Genomic DNA, 21447 nt, shown 5'->3' on the forward strand with positions numbered 1-21447 from the left:
ATATGGCGGATGGTTCGGACACTTTTAACATATTTTTGGGACCATTGGCATTTTTACAGCGATCGGTGCTATAAAAATGCATTGATTACTGTAAAAATGTCACTGGCAGGGAAGGGGGTTAAGACTAGGGGGCGATCAAGGGGTTAATTATGTTCCCTAAAGTGTGTTCTAACTGAAGGGGGGTGGTACTGACTAGGGGGAATGACAGATCGCTGTTCATACTTTGTATGAACATACAATCAGTCATTTCTCCCCCTGAAAGAACCGGGAGCTGTGTGTTTACACACAAAGCTCCCGGTTCTCGCGCTGTCAAGAGCGATCGCCGGTGCCCAGCGGTGATCGTGCCTGCCGGGTACTCGCAAGAGCACCAGGGGCGAGCAGGGGGCGCGCGCGCCCCTAGTGGCCGCAGAGCAACATTATGTTATATTAAGTGATTTTGCGCACCCAAGCCAACCTGCCGCAGTAAAACTGCAGTGGGCGGTCGGCAAGCGGTTAAACACCAGGAGTGCATTACATACAGAATGTAGAGTTTGGGGGTGCACTACAAAGAGAGTGCAGAGTTCAGCCTTCTTCTACAGCCTTCTTTCTCACCTTTCGTACACAACATTGTTTTTTGTTGGTGCTGGCCGCTACAGGTTTCACATTATTTATGTTTAGCGCAATTTTTCCACCAATTTTCATTTCTTCTACAGCCACTTACCTCTGATTCCTCCATTCACATCCCACTTTCACCCATCTTCAGCTCTGACTTTTGTGTTTACAGGTGTTAGTGGTAGGCAGAGAGCCTCAGCCAGAGGTGGTGGAACTGAGTTCCAGCTTAAAAAAAGCCCTGCACAGCACAGAGTTTGTGCTATGTTATCTGCCCGCCCCCACCCCCTAAATTGTAAAAAAAAAAACATGAACATTGCACTTCCTGTATGGCCCCTGTAAACAGACCATGATAACCAGGGCTGCTCCGCCCTGATCACTGTGGTCAAAGTGCCTCCCTCCATGATAGGCTGCCTGCTCTGCCCTCCTCTCGCCCCCCCTCACCCCCTTCTTCCTTGTAAAGTTGTTACAGCTCCACAGCTATAAATTGGCCTGGGTAAACTATTACCCATTAGAACTAAATTTAACAGTCACCACTGTTTACTGCAAGTTGGCTAGATACATTTCATTTTTTTTTTTTTTTTTTTAATGAATGAACACAAATCTGCATGAATTGGCATTTTTGTATCTGTCTGCAGTTCACCTTTAACATACCTATTACCGTTATTTTACCTGTCATTTATAAGGTAAATACACTTTTGGTAAAGTTAAGTTTAAAGCACATAATCTTTAATACTGCAGGCCATATCTGTATAGATATAACTTGCAAACTGACACATTTGACTTACTCTGCCATGCATAGGAGATTGAACATGACATCAAGCTTACTATGTTTGCAAAATGTATATTTTAAACCCTAAAGTAATATATACTACTCCTAATGATGGGGTCTGGTGTGTCTGACAAGTAAGGTTTGTTGTTCATGTAAGATGCCCATAATACAATTCTCCCTAGGAGGACAACAGACATTTTAAGGTCATCTTACAATGCATTGTATTTGTGAATATTATTTGAAAACTGTTATAAAACACAATCAAGAAAACATGGGAAAGTGAGTAAAAGTAATACAATTTACTAACAAATACATGATACACATTGATAACTAGAATGCATACAATACTTGCTGAAAACACAAGTTTGAATTAAACTATATAAAACACTATATGCAATTGTCAAACATAGAACAAATGCTTAAATTAAACTTCCATCCTTTATTTTTACCTATATAGGTAAGCCTATAATAAGCTATAGGTACTGTAAATACCTCCAAAACCTGCACTGTTTAGGAGATATTTACATTACATGCAGCCAGTGACATCACTGGCGCATGCACTCTGAAGGAATAGCCACGCGTGCCATTCCTTCAGAGCCTGTGCCAGAGCTGCTGCTCCGGGCAGTCACAGAGCCAGAGTCTGTGAACCAGGAGTCAAGACCGGTGAAGACGGGAGCCCCTGCAGCACTGACTTCTAGGCGTGGGAGGGCTTTGTTTTAAGGTAAGTTTAACATAATATGCTAGTAGGCAAAGCGTACTAGCAAATTACGACATTACCTTGCAGGTTCCCAAAAACAAACAATTTTTTATCTAATATTTCACAGCAAGGTCCGTTCCTGTGCCCAACAAGAGTATCTGTGAGGGGTTACAGTGTTGTGGCACCACCACCACCAAAGGCTCAATTTTTCTGCCCCTGTTTTACAGGGGTATGTAATTACAATTTTTGATATCATATTTCACAGCAGGGCCCATTCATGTGGCCACCAAGAGTAACTGTGAGGGCTTATAGTGTTCTGGTACTACCGCCACTACCAAAGGCCCAATTTTCTGCAGAGTATATAGGGCAGGCTGTATATTATATAACCACCATTTATACCTCAATTTATTTTTATTTGGGTGCATGGGTTCCCTATTATTAATACCAGACCGGAAGGGCCATTTTTTGGGGGTATTTTTAATATCTTTATCTATATTGCCGGGATCCTACAATACATTACAGCCGCAAGCAGTTTTAAATGACATTTTTCCTTTAGAAAACTAATTTTGCTGTGGCTGTGGTTATAAACATGGGAAATATGTGCTACTTTACAGGCATACTAAAGACACCCACTAGGCATGATATTTAAAGGAATATTTCATTTTTATTGTTTCACTTTAAGCACTAATAAAATTACCACTCCTGAAAGAACTGCATTTTTTTTTACTTTATTTCCTTTTGATACATGTCCCCCTAGGCAGGGCCCGGGTCCCCAAACACTTTTTATGGCCTTTAAAATTAGCACTTTTTTCACGTTCGTGTCCTATAGACTTTAACGGTGTTTGCGTGTTTTGCTGCGAACCGAACTGGGGGGGGGGGGGTGTTCGGCTCATCCCTACATAACACATCCTTCTTAGTATCTACAAAGAAATGCTGCTTCACCTGCTGAGTGCTGCCGAAATGTTTTTCCAAAACATTGGAAATCACCAAATACCCTTTAGCATTGCATGTTTTAAAAAATAACAAATATCAACAAACATGATTGTTAAACGGTTTACCCTAAATGGTCAGGATGGTTATTTGTCAAAGAATCAGAACCCTGTAAGGCCTGTAAACCCACTACTCACCCAGTATAAACTGATGGCACAGTATAAATGTATATATTTGTGCAAGCCTCTGGCATGTATTCCTACCTTGCAAATGTCACCCCCTTCGGTAGTAGGAGCCCCTGCATAACTCTGGAATCGGTGGGTGGGTCTCTTTGCCAGGGTTCAGTGGGTGGAGTCATGATGTCACAAGACAACCCGTCCACATCTACACTCTCCTACTCTCCTCTTACTAACATCCAGTCGAAACTCAGGAATGCACCACATGACTTCAGCATGCCCAATCATGCTGAGGTGTGGAGCAACCAATCCTGGGAGAGCTGGAGAAGAAAGGAGGGATGTGAAGCTGGAATCGTAGATACTCTGCTCATTTATGAGATAAAAAAAACATGTCAGTCACAGAAGTGGGAGAAGTGGCGACACAAACTTATCTGTGTGTAGTTTTTTATCTTACTACAAAAAGGTCCCTTACTTCAAAAAGACAAAGAGGATTGCTCAGAGCTGGATTACCTGTTCGTGGCAAGACTGGGCAGAGAGGATTTGACATCCTCTACTGTACCAGGTAAAAGTCTTCATTAAAGAAAAAAAGTTTAAGGTTTACATCCACATTGTTGATCTTTTCTTTTGTATCTATTATGAAAACCTCAGAAACGTTAAAGTGGTTGTAAATTCGCTGAAGTGACAAGCATCAGGTGATACCCAGAGATGAATTAAATCCTCCTACATAAGCTCTCTCTTCTCTATATAAGATCAAACTACACAGAGCAAAGGATTTTTCTTAGGATATGTAGGCAGGGGCAGGGATCTAAAGTCACACACTGCACATCTAGAGCATAGAGCTCCATGTAATCTAGAGCTGAGTGGAGGGAAGCTACACAACTAAGGATATCAGTCGCCTTCTGTGAGCTGGAGAGGGGTGGGGCTGTCACCCAGCAATAACACTTGTTGCATTGGATTGAGTCAGGTACACACTATAGAGGCATATGCTTTCTTCATTTTTTATTTCAGAGGTTTACAGCAATTTAAGTAAAAACTTTACTGCAAAAAAAAGAAGTGCGCACCACAAAGAAGGTGTTTAATACTCACCACTCTGCTGTCTGTGGCACTGATCACTCCTGTATTGCAAAAAAATAAGAATCTTTAAATCTGCCATTTCACAGAGAGTCCAATTCCTTGTCCCCCCCACACACAGTGGTTCCTACTGCCAGCTTCTACGTTACCATAGGAAGCTCTAGTAAGATAGGGGCTGTGGGAGAAACCACAGCATGCAGCGGTGGACCAGGAATCCAATGTTCATGAAATGTAACATTTAGAAAATTCCATCAGTAGCCACATTGCAATTCAGGATAGATCAGTAACATAAGGACCAAGGGGGTGAATGTTAAATATCTTCTTTGCAGGGACTATGTTTTTTATTTCTTAACTTGATTAAGAAGGTATTTTCCATCCAAAACTACTAATATGAATAAAGTATTATAAAATGATAGACATACTAACATACAACCAAACAGAAAGCTGTTTAAGTGAAAACGGAAAAAAAATTATCTGGTTTTATAACAATAAAAAGTATATAATGCAAATTGCTGCTGACAATTGAGAAATTGAGAAAGCCAATCTGGGTGCAGTTTAGGTGGGCAGTGATGTCATCATGCTGGCAGTGACATCATCATGCTGGGTGGAGTTTGGATGCTGTTTCTGAAAATCAAGTTTGCCTTTACTATGTGACATGCCTTTGATATTTTTTAACATGTGAGTACAATCTTTTTTTTTAAATAAAAAAGGAATAGCAGTATTTGTATTTCATGCTTCTTTTTTGGTCCATCTACTCCTGGCAGACCGTTTGTCATTGATTTTCATCACATGGAGAGGAGTGTGAGTCTTTATTTGTAAAGAAAGTGCAATTGACCCCTTATATTAGTGGGGTTCCCATTATCTGTTGAGAAGATACCCCTAGGGTGTGGATGAAGGGCACTTTGTTATTTACTAAAGTTGAAGGATTTAAATTTGTTGTGGCAAGAACTTGGAAATTGTCTACTGATTGCACAAAGATTGGATGGTGTATGGGACACTTTATATGTTTGGACTACACATTTAATATATATTTTTGTATGTTGTTTATGTTTTTGATGCATAAGGTTTCACAGATTGTGATTTGATATACACTGTATTACCAAATGTATTGGGATGCCTGCCTTTACATGCACACTTCTGGAAGAATGGTCAAACATTCCCATAGACACACTCCTAAATCTTGTGGACAGCCTTCCCTGAAGAGTTGAAGCTGTTATAGCTGCAAAGGGTGGGCCAACTCAATGTTGAACCCTACAGACTAAGACTGGAATGCCCTTAAAGTTCAGAAATGTGGGCATGCGCTAGCAGTATGTGTGTGTGGTTGTGTTGAGAAGTGTTTTATTGATGTTGTAGAGAGTATCCTGATGAATTTTGTTGTATGTATACAATGACAATAACGTATATTATCTTATTATTTTATCTATCTTTGTAAAGGCAGGCGTCCCAATACTTTTGGTAATATAGGCCCAGATTCACATACCTCGGCGCATCTTTAGGCGAGCGTAGCGCATAGAATATACGCTACGCCGACGTTGTGCAGAGCGGCGAGCACAGTATTCTCAATGGAAATGCTCCCAACGTTGCGCCGGCGTAACGTAATTTTGTTGGCGTAAGCCAGCGTAAGTGTAAGTGGGTGTGACCTTATGCAAATGTTGATCCGAGCGTGGAGCAGTTGCTGTGCATGCTCACAACTACGCCGGTGTTACTTCCTGGGATACGCCGGCCCACCGGCTTACGCCGGGTACATAAATACGCCCAGCCATACGCCCGTCCGGCGCAAAAGTACATCTTGTTTGTTTCCCCCCCTGAAGCAAGGTATTTTTGCTGAGTGATGCCGGCAGCTGGAAATGGAGGCAAGGACAAGAGGAAAAAAACTTTAACAAGGAGGAGAGGGCAATTATTATCAGGGCAATTGGCAAATATGATAAGTTCCTCCATGGTGCCCACAGTGCCCAGATCAGCAGGGCACGTAAGAGGGAGATATATGAGGAGATCACCCTGGAGGTCAATGCCGTGGGTAACGAGACCAGGACCCCCGACGATGTGCATAAAAAAATAAATGACCTCAGACGTCGGGTCCGTGACAAATTGGCCCTTATGAGCAAGCACGCCAGGGGCACGGGAGGAGGACCAGCCTGTGATCTGCAGCTGACGGATGAGGAGGAGGTCATCGCCCAATGTCTTGCCAGGGATCAGGCCCGCCAGACCCGCCATATGGGTGCTGTAGCCAGGGATTTGCGACGTGTGGCAGACAGCCTGGCCTCCTCGGCGCAGATTAACGACAGTCTGCAGGATATCAGTGGCAACTGTGCAGCTGTGGTCACCTGCGTTGGTGAGCTGCAGGCCACAACCTCATGCCTCATGTCAGAGGCCAAGAGCCTGACAGTGGCTGTAAAGGCCAATAGTGCTGCCATCGAGGCGGAGGGGAGGCAGAGGAGGCGCCACCAGCAGCACACCACCACCCGCCAGCTGCGGATGCAGGCTCAAACAAACGCGGTGCTCACCTGCATTGCCCTGGCGTTGGAGGGCAGGCAGCCAGCACCTGCCAGGAGTGGCAGACCTGAGGATGAGCCTCCTCTTGATGCCCCACCACCCCCAACTGAGGCTCCCCCCAGACAAATAAGGAGCCAGAGACGTGGCACCAGACGTAGCTCACGACGGGGCAATTGATTGCCTTTTTTTGATTTTTTAATGCTCAGGTTATGAGCCTTTTTTTCCCTTTATGCTCAGGTAATGAGCCTTTTTTTTTGTAGTGTATGCACAAGGTGAGGAGTGCAGGCTACAATGTGACCTGCATGGTGGACTTGGGCTAATCCAATGTGATGTGGATGTGGTGTGTGTGAGCTAGGGACCACAGTGGTGTGCATTCTTCTTGTGCCATGATGAATGTGTGTGTTTAACGTGCAAAGATGCGTACCACGAGGCATCTCCTGACTGCTCTCCTCAGCAGACGGGGTAGCCTCATTCAGGGGGGGACTGTGTGGTTGGGGGGTCAGGTCATCACATATGTCAATCTCCAGGCCCTTTCTCATGGCGTAGTTGTGCAGCACGCAACATGCACCGATGATCTGGCACACAAAGTTTGGGGAATACAACAGGGTCCCCCCGGACTTATCCAGGCATCGGAAACGGGACTTCAGGAGGCCAAATGTGCACAGGTACATTTGTGTGCTGCATTGTATTTTCTCTCTCCTCTGGTTTGGGGATTCCGGTATGGAGTCATGAGATGGGGCCCAAGTGCATATGCCGAGTCACCTGAAAGGGAAAAGACAGGAGGATGTTAGTCGTGCATGTGCCCCTCGTGATGTCGGCATCATGCCTGACTCCCATGTCACTCACCAACCAGCCAGCTGTCCCTGTACACGTTCTCTTCGAATTCTGTTGGAATGTTGCTTTGACGGTATATGTAGCTGTCGTGGCTGGCCCCGGGGTGTTTAGCACGGACGTGCCATAAGAGGCATTGGGCATCGGCTATCACCTGTACGTTGATGGAATGCCAATGCTTACGATTGCTGTATATGTGCTCTGTGGCACAGGGGGGCCATAGTGCCACATGTGTGCAATCAATGGCCCCCACGGTGCGTGGGAATCCTGCAATTCTGTAGAAATACTGCATTGCCTTCTGCCGCAGATGCTCATGGGTGGGTTTGATGATGTGGTGGGACATGCGTGTGAGGATTGCGGGGACAACCTGGTGCACGCATCTGCTCATGCTGAATTGTGACATCCCAGCCACGACTCCACTTGTACGCTGAAAAGATCCACTGGCAAGGAAATGCAGTGTTGCCAGTACCTTGACCAGTGGCTGCACTGCATGTGAGCATTGTGTCTTGCAGGTGATGTCATCATTCCAGGATGGCAGCGGGGCTGAATCTGAAGATGCGATACACCTCCGATTCACACATGCCAAAGACGTTCATGCGCGTTCGGTATATCCTCTCCCGTGCCCTCCTACGTGCCTGTGGACACAGTAGTAGTGCTAGGACCACGGCTGCCCCTGGCATATTGGCATACAGATGTGTTGTCCTGCAAGTGTGGTTGCTCAGCTCGTCCGTAACGGTGCTGCTGCAGCTGCTCTCCAGCTGACCTGTGAACGTCTGTTGCTGAGTTACACCAGCTTTTTGAGGGATAACTTTAGGCCGGACGTACAACTTACGTGCACCGCGCTTAGCCTGTGCCGGGCGCACGTACGTTCGTGAATCGCCGTATCTCCCTCATTTGCATATTTGAATAGGAAATCAATTGGAGCGCCAGATGCGTCCAGCGTAAATATGCGCCCTCGATACACCGGCGTAGGAAAGTTACGTCGGTCGGAAGAGGCCTATTTTTAGGCGTATCTAGTTCTGTGGGTACGGCGCACAGATACGACGGCGCACATTTAGACTTACGCGGCGTATCTCGAGATACGCCGGCGTAAGTCCTACGTGAATCCGGGCCATAGTGTATATTTTTTGGAGATTTTTTAATTTAGATTTTTGCATTTGCCACTTTATAAATTGTATATGTCACTTTAAGGAGAGATAGAAATTGCTTCACTACTTGAATTTTTATATATTTTTTATCATTATTTTCCTGATCTCTTTAAAAACAGTCATTGTAATGCTGTATACAAATACAGGCTTATAAGCTGTAAATATGAACAATAAAAGGACTATTATTGTTGGTTCTAGCTTAAAGTGAAACTATGGGCAACATCAAAAACGACTTATGGTGCAATTTGTCAGTAGCATTAACACAGCAATCTTTTTGCATCCCTTGTAGTAAAGTTTTATTACCTGTTAATCCTGATAGTAAATGTGTTATTTTTCAGCTTTCTTTACAGACTAAGTTGTCCAGCAAGTTAGAGGGTTGAGAAACACTATTTGACATTGAAAGGGGTGATTACATTGGTCACGTTTTATTCACATAGTAAAATCATTTCCAAAAGAAAAAAAAAACATGTTTTTGTAACCGCTAAAAAAATGTTATCTTGTGTTTGGCTTTAAATATTGGTTGTAAATTTCTTCCAGGGCCCCTTTGACACAGGCTGTCTGATTAGGTTCACCTGTCAGTTTTTCAGGCGGACCTGTTTAGACCTTCCAGACCTTCTAGACCTTCCAGTCTCTTCTATGGAGCTGCAGATGTTCGCTGACACCCGTCGTCATCCGATCTGATCCTGTCTGCCAAAAATAGACAGATGGTGGTCCTATTCCCCATCTGTCTGGTGGATCAGGTGGCAACAGACAGGTGGTCAGTTGCCATATGATTGCCCCACAGAGAAGAGTGGGACTGTGTCCATGTCTGCTCTGCATAGAGGAGCAGACACTGACCTGTCATCCGCCTGCTCAGAGGGGATCAGCGGAGAGATTCCCTGCTAAGCAAACAGATTCCACTTAGTAGAAGCCCCCATGTGAAAGGGCCTAAATCTACTAGTCCATCTAATTCTCGTATCACCATGGGTTGACAATGCTGCTGTCATAAGGGTAATTAAGCTGCTCCTCAATAGAACTGAGCGTAGACACGCTAAGACAGGAAGTGTGTTACTAGTTGGATAACTCGGTGAAAATAAAGTAAATAAAACCTAAGAAAAGGGTGGGCGTGGTCTGCCAGCGCCGGAGATGGCTGCCTAGACTGTGTGCTCGTCAGCCTGAGGGGAGAAACGGAGCAACATAGGCCCAAACCGGAGCTAGATCCAGAGCCATCCCACTTCCCTGCAATCCGGTCACCCTAGAGAACCATGCCGCGGAAAAGGATGACTGAAATACAGCTACAAAAGCTGACGGCCTTCTTCTACAAGCCGCAGCACAAGGTCAGCCAAATCCAACATGGCGCCGGCGCCGTGGCACCTCCAGAGGCTTACACAGACCTCCCGGATGAGAATCCGGAGGACAACGTTTCACAAATCCCTCCACTATCCCTCACTAGCAGACCGGGAGACAATCCCATCACGGGCAGTCCAGCGAAGGCCCACATGCGGATGGATCCGCCGCCGCCGCCACCCGCGCTAATTGAGGCCCAGGCCTTCAGTCCCTTGCAATCCAACCAGGCCTTGCAGTCCTCTATGGCATCTTTCCCCACCACAGGGTTACCTGTACTTGACACTACCCTTAAGGACATGCTACTGTCATTGCAAGGATCCCTGATGACAGACTTGTCCTCCCTGTTCACCAAGATAACCGCTGATATGCATGTTGTAGACAACAGGGTGTCTTTTAGCGCCTCAACCCCAGATACATGTTGGAGATGCAACGCGGAAAGAGGCGACGTCCTACATATCCTTTGGGCCTGTCCGTTCATACAACCTTATTGGAAGACGATCTTCCGTATCTTGACAGATATCTCTCAAACTCTGATAACCCCTACCCCAGCTTTGGCATTGCTTAACCTGACAATAGATTCAATTCATATCCCAATGAGAGCGGTAGCAACCAATATTCTCCTTACAGCTAGACTATCCATTACAAGACTTTGGAAAAACCTCCAAGTACCGACCATTGAACACACCCTCAACCTGGTTAATTTGCATTACAATTACGAATTAATGTTGGCATCTAGTGAGGGCCAGCTCCAAATGGCACAGAATGTATGGAGACCCTGGTCAAAATGGGCCAGATCAGAGGTATTTTTGTAAATCCGGTGAATCAAACAGTACACTGCATGGATACTAACCTTGAGCTGTACCTAAAGTTTATCTGCTGATATAACCTGTATGAAGACTGTATTTTAATCTTAAAAAGTCTACTTGTTTCTCCGAGCTGTAATACGTATTCTGTTATACTGTAAACAAACAGTGATTGGAATGTGATCGTTAATTCCTTTCTCTTTTTTTTTTTTCTGTATTTCTCATGAAAAAAAATTCAATAAATACTATTGTTTAAAAAACCTAAGAAAAGAAAACTGTAAGCACCACATCTAAGGATTAGTAAACTGCAATTAATTTCATATTCTTAGATTTAGACACAGACCATGCATAGGTGAGTAAAATATCTTCTACAGCCAGCAGCAAGAAATGGTAATTACCAGCTGAAAATGGAAGAATGCCTGGAGGAGCATAATCCCTGCCCCCTGCTTGTGATTGGAGAAATCATAAATCCCGCCTCTTGTGTCCAATCACTGTGCTGTGATTCGTTACAGCATAAGTTGATTTTTGGGAAGGGAGGGTGTCCCTGAATGGTAGTTTGGAAATGTGGTCACCCTAAACAGGACCAGTTGTACTGTCTTATCCGCAGCCCCAGGCTAGAGCGCTTGACAACGTCTGGTAAAACCTGGAGTGGGGACATCACCCATAGGCTTACTATGGCCCATCTGTTGTCGGTGCTCCATCATCTCCCTTGAACCTACAGCTGGCTGAGAACAGGGGAGCAAATCACATAACTGGACCAGAGTGGCATGAAAATAGGCAAGTACTGTATATGCATCTTTGTTGCACACGTTAGTAGGCATAGGTGTTAGCAGTGGGGAGGGATAATTTTTAAGATTCATTAGGGTTATCCTGAAATTGTATCTAGTAGTCCTTTTTACTTCTACCTATGTCTTAGTGTTGCTCTTGAGGACTAAGCTTTGCAGCTCACAAAAGGTATGTAAGAATTTAGAACTGGGATATTGCAATGTTTGGGCAATATTAAATAGTTAGCACAGAATAGCCAGTAGTTAAAGTGGTTGTAAAGGCAGAACGTTTTTTTAAAATAAAATGCTCTGTGTGCAGCAGCCCTCAGCCCCTCCCCAATACCTGAGCCCCATCTAGATCCAGCGATGTTGCAGCAGTGTCTCAGCTGCCCGGGACTCCCTGGGACTCCCTTCCTTATTGGCTGAGACAGCAGCACAGAGCCATTGGCTCCCACTGCTGTCAATCAAAGTCAGTCAGCCAATGAGAAGAGAAAAGACTGAATGGACACAGGGAACTTCAGCTTGGCTTGGGTGCCCCGATAGCAAGCTGCTTGCTTTGGGGGCAATCAACAAGAGGAAGGGGCCAGGAGCACAGAAGAGGGACCTGAGAACAGGAGGATCCCGGCTGCTCTGTGTAAAACCATTTCACAGAGCAGGTAAGTATAACATGTTTGTTATTTTTAACTAAAAAAAAACGAGACTTTACAATCACTTTGTACGTCATGCACTAGTAAACACACTTAAAATGAGTGGAGCAGACAAACATTAATATACCTAGATATTTTTTTTTTATATTTTTTTACTTAAAGTGAGTCCCTTGCGAATCGGAGACAATAGATGAACCATAGCAGGGAGTATATTACTGCAATGCATGGCTAATTTTAATAAAGTATACTAGGCAGCACGGGCAACGTACAGGCACAGTAACCAATGAAAAGTTAATGAGGCGTCCAGCCAGACGCAGTTCTATTTAATTTATAACCTAAGGTGCTTTGATGTTTTGAAGAAAGCACTTCCTCCCCTGCTAATTCTAATATAGGCTTACCTGCTCAGACATCAGAGACTTTCATTGCAAGTAAAGACTGAGCATGAAGCAAATTAATGGTCATTATTAATTTAACCCCCTAATGTTGAAGTGCCTTGAAAGAAGCACAAAGACCCACAAGGCTTGTAACTGAAATATTCTAGGATATGAGTATTTAGTTGACTCTTGATAGTAAATGTAAAGGTTTTCCATGGAGAAAGCAACTTTAAAGAGGATCTTTCACTTTGCAGAAAGAGTACAAGTTAGATTTAAAGAAAGTATTTAAAGATCCATAGTGATACTAAAGAAAAATTATTATTACTGCATTGCAGAATGAAATAATACAGGAGTGAGGCTTAATGAATATTGACAGCTTTATTTAACAAAACACAACGGAAACAAACTGATTTCACGCATATTGTAGAGATCTGAATGTTTGGGCTAACATTGAATCTAATATATGGATTCAATTTGGATAAGGTTAAAACTGGGCTTGAAGTACCATGAAGCACATCTTCTTATAAACTTCTGCTTATTGAAGGCAGACTTGAAGAGAAGGCTTTTCCCTGTACAGTTACTGACCTCAGGTTTTTCCCTGTTATCAGCAGAAATACAGACATCACATATAAAGTTTCACATTATTCTAAGTTGGCTAAAGAGAATTTTTATTGTAAAGAAGGTGGTGCTGGCAAATTGGGGTTCCTTTGGGTGTAAAAAGTTGTGTGCCATCAGGTTCCAATGAATTGATATATATGTACAATTTAACAGCCACCACATACGGCTTTTGCCACTATTAAGTTTTACACCAACAATAATTTACTGCAGTAAAATGAAACAAAAAAACAAATAATATATGACACCAAAAACGTATTCTTGGCTCTCACTTTAACTAGCTTGCATGAGACACAGCCCCTAAAATGAAGCACTATCACCCATGTTACACAGTCCATGAAATGTAGTGCTTATCACCCATACCCTACCCCTGCCATCCGATTGTGTTTGTGACTTTAACAGCCCCCCTTTCCATTCCTGGCTTCATCTATATTGTGCCCAGTTATTTAAAAATTCTTAAACTTAGCTCTAAAATGTAAATAAATATTATGGGGTAATTAACAAAAGGGTGGCGCAAGCTTGCACCTATCTTCCAAACGTATAAAATGGAGCACATGCTGCTCTTAACCAATTGCGGACCGCCCCACGTACATTTACTGCGGCAGAGTGACCACTCTGTGATCTGACACTTCCGGGACTGGGGTGCATACTGCCAGCGGCCCGCTCTGTGATTGGACACAGCGGGAGCCAATCAGCTGGTCCAACAGACTCAATTTCCATCGCGGTCTGCCAATCATTCGAGACACAAGCAGAATGTCAGTCTGCCTATGTAAACAAGGCAGGCTGCCATTCTGTCAGAGGGGAAGGTACTGATCCTGTGTTTCTGCCTTCCTCTAATCAAAGCACCCCCCCCCCACACACAGTTAGTAAGAACATGCTAGACATAGATTTAACCCTTTGATCACCCCTGATGTAAACCCCTTCCCTGCCAGTGTCATTAGTACAGTGGCAGTGCATATGTTTTAGCACTGATCACTGTATTAGTGCCACTGGTCCCCGAAAGGTGTCCAAAGTGTCAGTTAGGTGTCCAATTTGTCCATCGCAATATCGCAGTCCCGCTATGAGGGGCTGATCGTCCTCATTACTAGTTTAAAAAACAAACAAAAAAAAACATTGTTTGCACAAAAGTTATAGCGTCTACAAAATATCAATATATGCTTATTGGGACTTTTTTAACCAAAAATGTGTATCTTATAGAGATGGGTTTGCGGCAGAACTTTCCAACATCACAAATGTTCGGAACCGAATAACGAACCCCATTGAAGTCTATAGGACCCAAACTGGAAAAATCAAAAGTGGCCATTTTAAAGGCTTATACGTACGTAATTGGGCAAACAATAGTTATGAGGGCCCGGATACTGACCTGGGGGAAATGTATCAATAAAAAGTTTTTAAAAAACATAGTTTTTAAATGAGCAGTGATTTACTGATGCTTAAAGTGAAACCATAACAATGAGCAATAACAATAAAAAATAAAAATTCCTTTTTTTGCCTGTTATATGGCACATCTGTACCGTGTATAGAACATGCAGCAGCAATAATGACATTTATAAAGCCCAAAAACTAATATTTTCCATTCAAGCTTTCTATTTTATTAAACAACAGCTAGGGGCGCCAGTCTGTATGTGTACTCAGAACAAGATTAGAGATTTTTTGAATAAATTCTGGTGTCTCTTTCGCAGACTTTGGATAGAAGTAACAGGTGTGGAAAAATTGGTCTTTGAGTGTCGGTGGCGCCTTCACAACGTAACTCTATTGAGGTATTCTCGATGAAAGCAAGAATTGTCCTTGCTGTCAAAAAATTAAATGATATGCACCCGTCAAACAGCTATGGAAAAATTGGTCTTTGGGTGTCAGTGGTGCCTTCACACTGTAACCCTTGATGAAAGCAAGAATTGGCTTTGCTGTCGAAAATGTAAATGACATGCACCTGTTAAACAGGTGCAGAAAAATTGGTCCTTGGGTGTTAATTGTGCCCATAAAACCTACACCAAAAAAATGCAGGAGATTTGGTGTTCTTTCAGAAACTGTACCCACCTACATGATATAATAGAAGTCTATGGTACAGCACAACTAACCCCCAGGGCAGCCGCAGCACATCAGTGTGAAAGCAGCCTTAAAGGGGGTTCAGGACGATAGTGCTTATTTACTTTTGTTGTTTGGGGAAGTTGTAAAACCCCATAGTTGAGATGTGTTTTTACCATACGCCCTCAACCACTGGTGTAGCATCAGGTGTTGCAATTGCAACCCTGCCCCATGCTCCAGGGGGTCCATGTGGCCTTCCTGTTTTATGCTTGAAAAGAAGGTGCAATGGGAACAATGGGAACAACATATACAAGAACTGATTCTCTCCAAAATGTTCATTATGCTATTCAAAATACAAATAAAAAATTCTGGACCATTTCATCTCATTGTGGCCCATGACCATTAAGTGGAACTCTGTCCATCCCCGCTACCCTCCACAGCAGAGTTCAGGAGGGAAGAGGAGGGTTCAGAGCCTCTGCTCGTACAAGCAAAGAGAGGTAATGAGCTGCCTGCTGACAACTTACATTCGGTATGCCAGCTCCAGAGCTGAAAGTTACCTGTGGCAGTTTTCTATACAGAAAACAGCCAAGGTCTCTTTGTCAAATAGCTGCAGAACTCACTGCAGTTTCTATGTCACTGTGAAATAGAAACTGGCGCAGGTGGCACAGAAAGCTATAAAACATTTATTTGTGTAGGTAATTTGGTGTGTGCCTCTCCAGACAGTTTCCGCAGTTTTTGGTGCAGAAATCTTAGTTAATTCCCCAGTATGTGTTTTCCAGGTTTTCTTATTGAGGCTGTTTAAAATTATTTTCTCAACAGTGTAAAGCAATCCCATATATTGTTATGGAAGCTACAAACAATTCAATACATTCAGAAAATAGTTTTAGAAAATCCTTTAAAATAGAAATTGTGGCTTCCTATTACAATATTCTGAAGGTATTGACCGTGTCAGTTCAAGCAGATTAGAGTCTTTCTTATCATAATGTGCAAGGTCACTGGAGGAAACAAAGTCAATGTATGTGTTCTCTCATTCAAACAGATGGCTGAACTACAAATTAAAAATCACAGACTCTTTTTGTTATGATGCGGGATCTTGGAATTTAACAGACTTTCAAACAAATCCTATGGGCATGTTATCAGAGAAAAATTATATCTAAGCTGAAGACCAATACTGTAGATTCAACCATGGGGATATACAGTATGATTGATGTTCACTTCTAAAACATCTTGACATATTTGAATACTGTAAAATTCAATGACAAGGCATTTACAATTTCCCAGAGATTATTGATCCAACATGTAGATAGGAATCTTGATTGAAGGAGCTAACACTTCTGGGAAAACCATTTATATTGCAGCATGTTGAATCAATTGGGGGTCATCTGTAATCCCGCTAGTATGGGTAGGCAGTGTTACATTTGACATGACATAGGAAAGTAATATAGCAGAAATGTGGAAAACCCCATTGTATTTCAAGACATGTAGTGATAGGTGTAACATATTCCTTCTGCAGGGCTATATCTGTGCCCCATTGGCATGATGGTTTTGATGCCCCTATTCTGTAGATGCCATCCTTTCCACACCTTGCAAAAGCTCACAAAGACCGAAAAGACTGAACATGTTGTATATAAGTTGAAATAAATAAATTCACTTTGAAGTAGAACTAAATCCAAAAAAATGTTTTGTAGGGCTTTAATAAAGTGTCACTAAACTCACATGTAAAAAGATAAGTAGAAAGGGCCAGATTCACAAAGGAGATACGACGGAGTATCTCAGATACTCCGTCGTATCTCTCAGAGATCTCAGAGATATATGACTGATTCATAGAATCAGTTACGCATAGATAGCCATAAGATCCGACAGGTGTAATTGTTTTACACTGTCGGATCTTAGGATGCAGTACCGCGGCTGCCGCTGGGGGGAGTTCGTGTCGTAAACCAGCGTCGGGTATGCAAATTAGGAGTTACGGCGATCCACAACGGTTTTTCGCATTCGCTACGTCGCTGCTAGTCTAGTTTCCCGTCGCAAAGTTAGTCGTCGTTTTGGGTGCCCTAACTTTACACAGCACACGTATGTGCTGTATAAAGTATGACCATCGTTCCTGCGTCGAAATTTAAAAATTTACGTTGTTTGCGTAAGACGTCCGGGAATACGGAGGTACGCTACGCACGTCGCCGTTCGAAAAAATGACGTCAGTTCGCGCAAAACACGGCAGGAATTTTGAAACGGAGCATGCGCAGTAGGTCCGGCGCGGGAGCGCGCCAAATTTAAATGGCACACACCCCTTTAAATTACGCGGGCTTACGCCGGAGGCCGCCAGCGTAGGTTTTCATTGCAAGTCCTTTGTGAATCAGGCACTTGCGGTGAAAACTTGCGGCGGTGTAACGTATCTACGATGCGTTACGCCGCCGTACTTCTACGTGAATCTGGCCCAAAGTACCTTCTAATCACTTTTTCTTTGTTTCATCTCTCATGTGCAAGCTTTTTCTGTAATTCTCAGACTTCTTGTTCTAGGGTGGCTACATTTGTTCTCCATGCCCCTGTGAGTGTGAATGTAGCCACCCATTCCTCCTCACCCCCGAGATGGACTACACATCTACATGCACACACATTCAGTTCTATGTGAATTGTAGTGTGCATGGAGTGGGGCTTGTGACCAGAAATAATTGCACCGCTTATTCTACACTAGTAGCAGTGTAGTTCATCAGAATCCAGAAAACAACAGTAAGGCCCCTTTCACATCAGCGGACCAATTGGGTCTGCCTGTCCTTTTTTTCAGGCGGAGCCAATCAGACCACCCATTGTTCTTTATGGAGCAGTGGATGTGTCCATTGACACCAACTGACATCTGGTCCGCTAAAAACAGACAGGTGGGGATCCATTCACCATCCGTTCAGTGGATCAGATGACAGATAGATGGAAACAGATAGGCAGTCGGTTTCCATCTCACCACTCCAAAGAAAACAGTGGGCCGTGTCCATGTCTGTGTCCGCTCTGCGTAGTGGAGCGGACACGGAACTGTCAACCACCTGTTTAGAGAGCAGCAGAGAGATCACCTGCCGAGCAGGCAGATTCACTTGATGGATTCCGCTCTGTCTGAAAGGGGCCTAAGAGACTTGGAAAAAAAAAACAGAACCATGGTACACTTTATTTTAGAATAACTAAGTTTAATGTCACTATGCTGGGTTGATATGTTTTTATGTTTTCAAACCAACTTTGTCTTTTGAAAACTGCACATTACAGCAACTGGCACACAGTTTACTGTACAAAAATCATGCAAAATAGCCACAAATGCATAGTCCTCAGACCTGCTCTAATTCATTCCAAAGGTGTTCTCTCGGGTTAAGGTCAGGACTCTGTGCAGGCCAGTCACGTTCCTCCACCGCAAACTCGCTCATCCATGTCTTTATGGACCTGCCACCGGGACCACTTTTACGTGAAAGAGGATCGCCCACTGTTTAAAAAAATACCGGGGTTATGCTAGCTGCTGCCATAATCACGGTATATACTGTATATAATTCCAAAGTAATGACGTATATATACAATGGGAACACGTCTCTGTTTTTGTTCCTTTTAAAAAATGGAAGCAGACCTAAATGGATGTAAACAGACAATGGTCCATTTTTTTATCCACTTGTGCATTGGATGTTGGGAGCGAAGGATTTCCCCAGTGGCAGCAGAATGTAAATAAAAGAGCCATATATATATATATATATATATATATATATATATATATATATTTAAAAAAAAAATATCATGAGGTCTCCCTAAAATTCATAGCAGACCCTTATCGAGGCATACAGTCTTGCATGCCAGGAAAGAAGGGGATGAGCATGCAGCCTTCCCTCCTGAACAGACCACATGCCCTCACATGGGGTATTTTGTCAGGCGAGGGCCTCCCTTGGCAAAGTACCTAGCCCCCATATTAATGAGGACAAGGGCCTCTTCTCCACAACCCTGGCCTGGTGGTTATGGGGGTGCAGGGGTGACTTATTAGAATCTAGAAGCCTCATTTGACAAGGGGAGCCACAGAGATTCCAAGTGAATGAGTAGGGGTACATAGTACCCCTTCTCATTCACAAAAACAGGAAAAGTGTAAATAAACACACAACACAGTTTTTCACAGGTCCTTTATTAAAAAAAAAATATGTCCTCAATTTAGATCTATTGTCAATCATGTTATGCAGCAATGATAGTTGCCAACCTGCATGAGAAAAAAAGTCCACCAAACATGACCACTGCGGTCACATTCCACTGCTAAAGTAAAGAAAGGGGTGGGGTCATCCGGTGACACCCCTTATGACATCATTGACCACACATCCATATATGTTAAATCAGCCCTCAAAAATTCCACTTGCATGCTCGCAATTTTCGAGTGGAATTCAATTCAGGGCGAGTGAGGAGCAGGGGTGGACCAGGCTGACCGTTTCCTGGCTGAAGCGATCAGCCAGGAAACTGTCAGTCAGAGGAGAGGCTGCAGCGCTCCCCTCCCTCTCTCTCGCTCTCTCCCCCGCTTCGCTTGTCTTGTGTATTCACACAGTGGGGATGTCCCGCTGTGATCCCCGCTGTGTGGTGCGGAGCTTCCTGGATCCGCGTTCGGCGCTTGGTGTAACAAGATCCTGCCCCCCTAGACGGCTCGTGTGATAGTATCAGTGTTACACCTAAGAAATGAGCCATCTAGGGGGGTGGGACCTTGTTACACCACACGCCGAACACAGACCCATGCAGCTCCGTGCCACACAGCGGGACATCCCGGCTGTGTGTGTGAATACACAAGACAAGCAAAGCGGGGGAGAGAGAGAGAGGGAGGGGAGCGATCCATCCAGGTGAGTCTGTATACACAGAAGGGGGCGGAGTCCGGGGTATCCATTAAGACTAGAGCGATCTCTATACCTTCCGAATACCCACCTCACACCCCCTCATAAAAAAAAGGAGTCTGTATTGATAAGGCACAGTAAATCTGCATTGATGGGGCACAGAAAAGCTGGATTCATTGGTCACAGTCAAGCAGGATTAATGGGTCACAGTCAAGCTGCTTTGATGGGGCACAGGGAGGCTGCGGGCACAGTGAGGCTGCGTTCACAGTCACGGAGAGGCTGCATTCACAAGCACAGAGAGGCTGCGTTCACAGGCACGGAGAGGCTGCGTTCACAGGCATAGAGAGGCTACAGGCACGGAAAGGCTGCGTTCACAGGCACGGAAAGGCTACAGACACAGTGAGGCTGCGTTCACAGGCATGGAGAGACTGTGTTTACAGACACAGAGAGGCTGCGTTCACAGGCACAGAGAGAGTTCACAGGCACGGAGAGGCTGCGTTCACAGGCGCGGTGAGGCTGCGTTCACAGGCACGGTGAGGCTGCGTTCACAGGCACAGTGAGTCTGCATTAAGGCTGTGTTCATGGACACAGTGGGGCAGCAATGATGGGAACAGTGAGAGTGTATTGATGGGCATTGTGAGGCTGCATTTATTGGCACTGTAAAGCTGCATTGATGGGCACAGTGAGTCTGCATTGATGGGCATAGTGAGGCTGCATTCATGGGCCCTGCAAAGCTGCATTTCATGGGCACAGTGAGGCTGCATTCATGGGCACAGTGAGGCTGCATTCATGGGCACCATAAAGCTGCATTTCATGGGCACACTGAGGTTGCATTCATGGGCACAGAGAGGTTGCATTCATGGGCACAGTGAGGCTGCATTCATGGGCACCGTAAAGCTGCATTTGATGGGCAAAGTGAGGATGCATTTGATGGGTAATGATATGCTTTATGTTAATATTATTAAAGTTGTTATTTATTTTTGGAACTTAATTTTGCTTTAAACATTTAACAGTGTAATTTCGTGAGATAATTTACAAGGGCGTGTTTAGGGGCGGACTTAGGGGTGGGGCAGGGGAGAGATCGGGTGGGGCAACTGGTGGCGAGTAACTCTTAAAGCGGTTGTATACCCACGATTATTATTTTTTTTACCTGAAAGGCGAAAGCCATAATGAGCTAGTATGCACCGCATATTAGCTCATTATGAAATACTTACCTCGGAAAGAGGTGAAGAGAACTTACCTGGTCCACGGCGAGCGATATGTCATCTTGACTCGGCGTGTCTTACGGGTATCGCCGATCCAGCGCTATGATTGGCTGGAGTGGCGATGTCGTCACTCCAGCGCATGCGCGCGGGAGACTTCAAACCGGC

The sequence above is a fragment of the Rana temporaria genome, chromosome 3, assembly GCF_905171775.1.
Source record: "Rana temporaria chromosome 3, aRanTem1.1, whole genome shotgun sequence".
Lineage (NCBI taxonomy): Eukaryota > Metazoa > Chordata > Amphibia > Anura > Ranidae > Rana > Rana temporaria.